A 6,522-nucleotide genomic window follows, 5' to 3' on the forward strand; every position below is an offset into this window, starting at 1 on the left:
GTAATTATGCTCAATGTTAACGACATATTCTCTTCTCCAGCAACTCTGAAAGGTGAAGTAGTGTATGAATGTTTCATAGAACATATTTCATTGAATTACACTGAAAAAAAGTTATATTTATTTCAAGAAATGCATGTCTGATTCTATTGGGCTTTATATTGTACAATTAAGAATATTTATTAATTTAATATCAGAGCAACCAAAGTTTTTCAAATATTTACCTTTCAAATACTTTAATAACTACATTATTAACAGCAACATTTTTTGTGGTTTAATGTTTCCATTAATGATTTTTATTTGCCTTAAGTTCTCACAATGTTTAACCTCACAACACTGTCTCAGTTAAGACTTCTTTGGGATTGACATGAATGATGTCAACTGAGATTTAAAAAAAGACAGGGGATCAGAAATACAATAGTATTTTAAACAAAATCAGGTTATGGATCTTTCTAGAAGAAATAATAAATATAGAGGATAAATAAATATAGATAGCAGGATTCACACATATGTCAGTAAAAACATTCTGAAAAAAAAATCTTACAAAACAGCACATTCCTATCCATAGCTGGATATATAAAATAATTTTTGTAATTCTCGCTCTCTTTTATACTCTGTTTGGAAGCTGTTGCAACTCAACTAAATTAATTTTTCTGTTTTGGAGGTTCACTATAAGCTCTTCGCTTCTGGCACCAGAACCAAACTCTGGTCTCAGCGACACAGTTGTGCTGCTCATGTAAGCCCCTTGGAATTTTATCAGGAAAACGAGTAAATTTTCTGGTTTTACTAGGCAAGCTGAGAGCACAATTTGGCCCTGCATAGGCTTAGTCTATAACAATTAGGGATTACCTAGGTGCCTCACTCCTTCTGGTGCCAGTAGCCTCCTTCCCTCTGCACGGCTTTGACTCTCTTCGGTGTCAGACCACAAGGCTCCTGCAAACCTTCCAGTAGTGGAAAACTTTTTCCCTCAGGTTGATGAGGACAAACTCAGCCCCTTAACCTCAAAGGAGGCAGAACAGTGTCTTAATGCTGCAATTCCTCCCCTTCAGGTCCCCCAGGTCATCTCTAAATGTGTTTAATTTCCTTCACATCCACCTCTCTGGAATCACTGTTGTCCCTTTCCTCAGAAGTCATGACCACTCCCATCGAAGATCCACAGCTTTCCGCTTTCTCACTCTTTGGTTTCTAAGGCTTCCTATAGCTTTCCATTTCATGTTTCCATTCTTTTTATTTTCCAAGAGGTCCCACAAAGCTTTCCCTATCTTGTCTCTTTTGGGTTCTTTCCATCCTCCTTGAAGTCCAAATTTCATCCCACTACCACTAATTGCTGCTGCATTTTTTTCTAAGGACAAGAGAAGGCTGAGGGGAGACCTTATTATTACTTACAAATATCTAAAGGGTGCGTTGAAGGAGGATGGAGCCAGACTCTTCTTGGTGGTTCCCAGTGACAGGACAAGGAGCAATTGGTGCAAGTTGGAACATAGGAAGTTCCGTTCCAACACACAGAAAAACTTCTTTACAGTTAGGATGACAGAGCACTGGCACAGGCTGCCCAGGGAGGTTGTGGAGTCTCCTTCTCTGGAGATTTTCAAAACCCGCCTGGATGCAGGTACGCCTGAGTAATGTGCTCTAGGCAATCCTGCTTTAGCAGGGGAGTTGGACTAGATGATCTCTAGACGTCCCTTCCAACTCTGAAAATCCTGTGATCCTGTGTGATCCGCCCTTTTTGGCTGTGGTGTCAAATCTGTCAACATCCCTGAGCAAAATCTTTCTAGAATTATGATGTGCGCCAACCATTTTCAGGCTCCAACTGAGACTGGGGCTTTCCCCTGTGTCACAGCTACCAGCCAAATCAGTGCAACCATTAACACAGCTAGGCAACACTGGCATTCGCACCCACAGAGTTGAGTGGTTTTGAGGCATAAAGAACTTCAGAATTGCAGATATAATTTTTTCCCTCCCCTCCACTGTTTAATTAATAGGCTGATTAGCTGTTATCTTAAAGGTATCCTGAGTTGAAGGCCCCATTAACTATGGGAAGCTTAAGTTTAGGCTCACTTTTTCAAAATAACAGGAGTCTCCTGGAACAGAATCCTTATACCATTACTATTATAAGAAATTCCAAAGGCCACAACATCCAGGAAAGAAATCGAAGACAAAAAGAGGCAAACGAATGATCATTTGTTAAAATTGATTGCTTTTTAGAAGAGCATTTTTACAAGTAATACAAAAAGCAATGAAAAAGTTCTCACCAGACTTTATTGAAATATCTCTGGGGAAAATCCATTAGAAATACATTTGCAATCAGTCCAGTATCAAATTTCTACTGTAAATATCGCAATTAAGAAGGTCAAGTTACCCGAGGTTGTGTAAGAGTGAGATGAGCAGTTAAAAAGGAATTTATGTTGAGAGTATTTTGTATACAATTTATGTCTTTTACTCTCTGTTAAAACACATCATGCTTTTTCTAATATGTTACATGACATTATATTCACAATTACAGGCTACTGAAATAATGACCCATTGTTGGCTTCCTTATCTCCATGCAAACACTTTGGAATTGTGCTTGAATCTGATGCACTGATTAGCTGAGAGCTGAATCCATGCCAATAAGAGAATTGCTGTAAATTGTTGGATGAGTGTAAATTACACCCACAGCACTGGTGTAGCAGAGAAAAATATGTAACTTGAGATTATGAAGTGTCCTGCTGTGACATAAATGGAGTGGAAAGACACTTAGTCCAGAGAGGACCATAAATGGTTTCAAGCCAAAAAATGCCCAAGTAATGTGTATGGGTAGAGAGTGATTAAGGAAGTGACAAAAGTGAAGGTTGTTATCGAACTTCTAGTGCTCCAGGGTTTCACAATAAATGGTATCCAGGAGCAATCCCAGCTTCACCCGCACACGGCCGTGCTGCACAGCCACAGCTGTGCTGATGTATATATTTAAGGAACTGCACAGGGAATGGGATCTATGAATTTACCTTGATTTAAACCTCCTCCCCAACACACCACAGAGAAAGTTAATCTGAGCCAGGATCAGCTCATCACAGCCCCATGCTCTTTACCCCTGGGGTACCCAGCTGGTACACGCAGTGTCTCCAGTCCAGAAGTGCAACCCATATGTGTGCAACTACAAACTCGTGTAATGTGTATGGCTCTGGAAACAGAGCCTGTCTGCACATACATGAGTGAGGAGAGCCAGCATCTCGCGCTAAGGAGGGCCATGCTGTGCTACGGCCCCAGTAGTGCAGCAGAGCTGTCACTCGAGGGAGCAAGTGGCGACTAGTGCACGAACAGACATGCTCTGGCCCCATCATTAGCAACACGTGGGAGAGGATCAGCAGCTGGGTGAAAAAAGACAATGCTGGAGTCACAAAAAAATAAAAAGCCTAAAAAGAGATGACACTGGGAAAATGGAAATGGAACACAGGAAAATACAGGGGGGGAAAAAGCAAACATCTTGCAGCCCTAAAGACGACACCGTTTGGAAGCTTTCAGGCAGCAAACGGTAATCAACCGCAGAGGACAGACTCCAAGGACAAGACGAGGTCCCTGGAGAGCCCATAGAACAAAGGTGGCACTGAAACTCCCACCCATTTCCTCCCACGCATGGCCACCTGAGTCAAAAGACTTCTGATTTTGTGCATGGAGACTGACCTTTAAAGTCACTAAGTCAGGACTGGAGAGAAGTACAGAAATGGCTTCTTTGGATGTTTTGTTTATGAGTTCCCCACCATAGTGTTTTCAAAGCACTTCATCATCATTGAGGATTTCTTCTCACAATGCCCCTCTGGAGGCAACATAGGAGTGTTATTTCCATCCTGCAGGAAGGAAGGCACAGAGGATCGACATTATTTGCCCACACATCATAGCATGCCTGAAGCAGAGTGAGGAAGTGAGCTCAGGTTTCCTATGTCCCCCCCTTCATATCCTGCTTTATCCATTTCTACTTTTCTCTCACCCCTTGTGAATGGGCAATGATGGGAAAGGTGCTAATGCCGTGCTCAGAAATAAAACAATTATGAGGGTAAACCTAGAGGGCCATAGCTGACCCCAGTCGGGCTTCCATCTAAATCAACATCTAAAGAAGTTTGAGACTGCTTTAGGTAGAGCTTACCAAATGTCCCAAGAGCCATGATTCATTATGGAGAGGGAACAACTTCAGTCAAAAAGACACCAAACCTTACTGTCAATTCAAGAGTTAACCAAAAGGTTAACTAGTTAAAAATATACAGATAATGAATTATATTAAGGACAAATAGATAATAATTCAAAGTTATGAAATGAAAAATTAGATAAGAGAAAACAAAGACTTCGGGAGAAATATAGGATGGACAGATATCAGGGGAAAAGAAAAAGGAGGGCTTTCTGTGTTTGTGAACAAAAAATTAGTCTCAGCATATCCCTGTCTGTTACGTGAAGGAAAAAGTAAGTGTGTTGATACTGTTAAAAACCAGAAGTATTTGTTAGTTTCTCTGTTTTAATATTTGAAAAGAAGGATGATATACACACAAGGATGGTAAAATACTGCTCAGGTAAGTGGTTAACCAAGCATGGATTTTAACAGGTGGGTGAGGGATATGGCCCTATGATAGCAAATACCAAAGCTAAACATCAGCTAGAAAAAACTTTTTAAAATCTGCTGTCCTGAACAAACTGCACCTTTTAAAAGTGGACCAGATTTTGCAGCACTAGGAACGTTCCAGGTCAGAAGTATCATGCTGATATTAAACAATCAAGACAGCAGACCTAGATAAAATAGGTAAAACTGGTACAAGAAGTTGGTTTTCATTTTTTATTAGCATTATAAACATGATTGATTAAAAAAAAATGCTAGCCAAAAAGTATCTATAAAATTTTGCAAAGCATTTGAGTCAGTACCACAAATATTCTAATTAGCAATATGCATGATCAGCGGGCTTGTGCACAGGATAACAGATTTCAGAAAGGTGTTGATGAGGACCTGTCATTGACTGGTTCAACAGGGATCTGTACTAACACAGATGATATTCAAATTTTCATCAATAAACCAGCAGTAAACATGAAATCTGCACTGTTATAATGTACGGGCAACAGAAAGTTTCAAAATTGATTTTACCTAATTTTTTTTCTGCTTCTTTCTTTGCCTTCCATTTTAGCCAATCTTTTTTGCAGTGTAAGTGTAAAAAAAAACATTTCTTTTTCAACTTCTAGGGGTTTTTCCAACCAAAATACCAGCGCAGAAACAGTCTCTGGGGATTAAAAATACTTTACGTAAAAGTAAATTTCATTTGGATATTCTCTAACCACCTTTGTTCTCATTGTCCATGTCCTTCTAGCTTGGTTGCAATGGGATTTTCCCCCAGCCTTAAGACTTCAAGGAATGCTACTCCACTCTTCAAGCTGATCCATGCTGTTGCATTGCGTGCACGATCTGGGACCTTTCTTATAACCTCCTGTAGATCTAGCCTTATGATCTTGAGGGGAAATACAATCTTATGGCTGACTCCTCACATTCCAGTGAGGAATTCACTCCCAGTTGTCATACTTCTTTCCATTCTCCTGTTCACTCACACAAATGCCCTTCCCCACAAAAAGATCATGTGCAGCTTCAGCAAAAATCATGAAACTTGGGAAAGTAATGATTCTTGTAAACCTGTAACAAAAGTGTTTCCACTTTGCTGAGAAGCACAAAAATCACAACTCTCTTGCTTCCTCGGAAATGCCAGCAGCCAGCAGGTCGGTCATCCCCACTGGCTTTAAACATCATCCATATAATTCTGTATCGATACATGTAACCTCTTCACTTCCCATACTTATGGCCATATGTTTAGATGCTGAGGTTTCCTTCAGACTCATTATACAGGCAAACAGTGCACGAGAGGAGAGTAACATCTTAATTAGTGGTGTCACTAACACATTTTCTGCAAGAAAACCTTCCACTGAACCAGAAATTTTCCATATGCTTCTTTATATCGATTTGCACCTGTTGTCACTTCTGTGCCAATAAAAATACCTGAATGGAGTACGAAGCAAAAACGTAGGTTTTGTGGTGCTACCAGAGCCTTTGACTGCACGTCAGAGCAACTCCCAGCTGCTGAGCACCCGGGGACAGGTTTCAACAACCTCTCGCAAACCCAAGGTGACTTTTTCCAGGATGAAGAGGTGAAGCCATTTCAGCACCAGTGAGCACCCTGAGTGAGAGAACATTAGGCTGATCAGACAAGTGTCTCCAGACAGACCGAGACTATCGGAGCACAGCCATTAACCAGACGATACTCTAGTCAAATAATGAATTGACCTAAACCCAAAACACTCAATGGCCTGAGGGTCAACAGAATAGCAATTGCTAATGATAGGCCCTCTGTGGACAGAGCTCTTGGAGGAGGAGACATCAGAATGAGTGGCTGAAAGAAGCAGCAGCAGGCTGCCTAGGTTAAGTGCTGGGTTTCTGTTTTTAGCTGCTTTCCCCAAAACATAAACTTTGAGCTGTTCAGAAACCAGTGGGAGCCCAGGAGTCTGCAAGAGGTCCTTCCCATCCTC

This window comes from Charadrius vociferus, unplaced genomic scaffold, assembly GCF_000708025.1.
Source record: "Charadrius vociferus isolate BGI_N301 unplaced genomic scaffold, ASM70802v2 scaffold192, whole genome shotgun sequence".
In the NCBI taxonomy this organism is placed as follows: Eukaryota; Metazoa; Chordata; class Aves; order Charadriiformes; family Charadriidae; genus Charadrius; species Charadrius vociferus.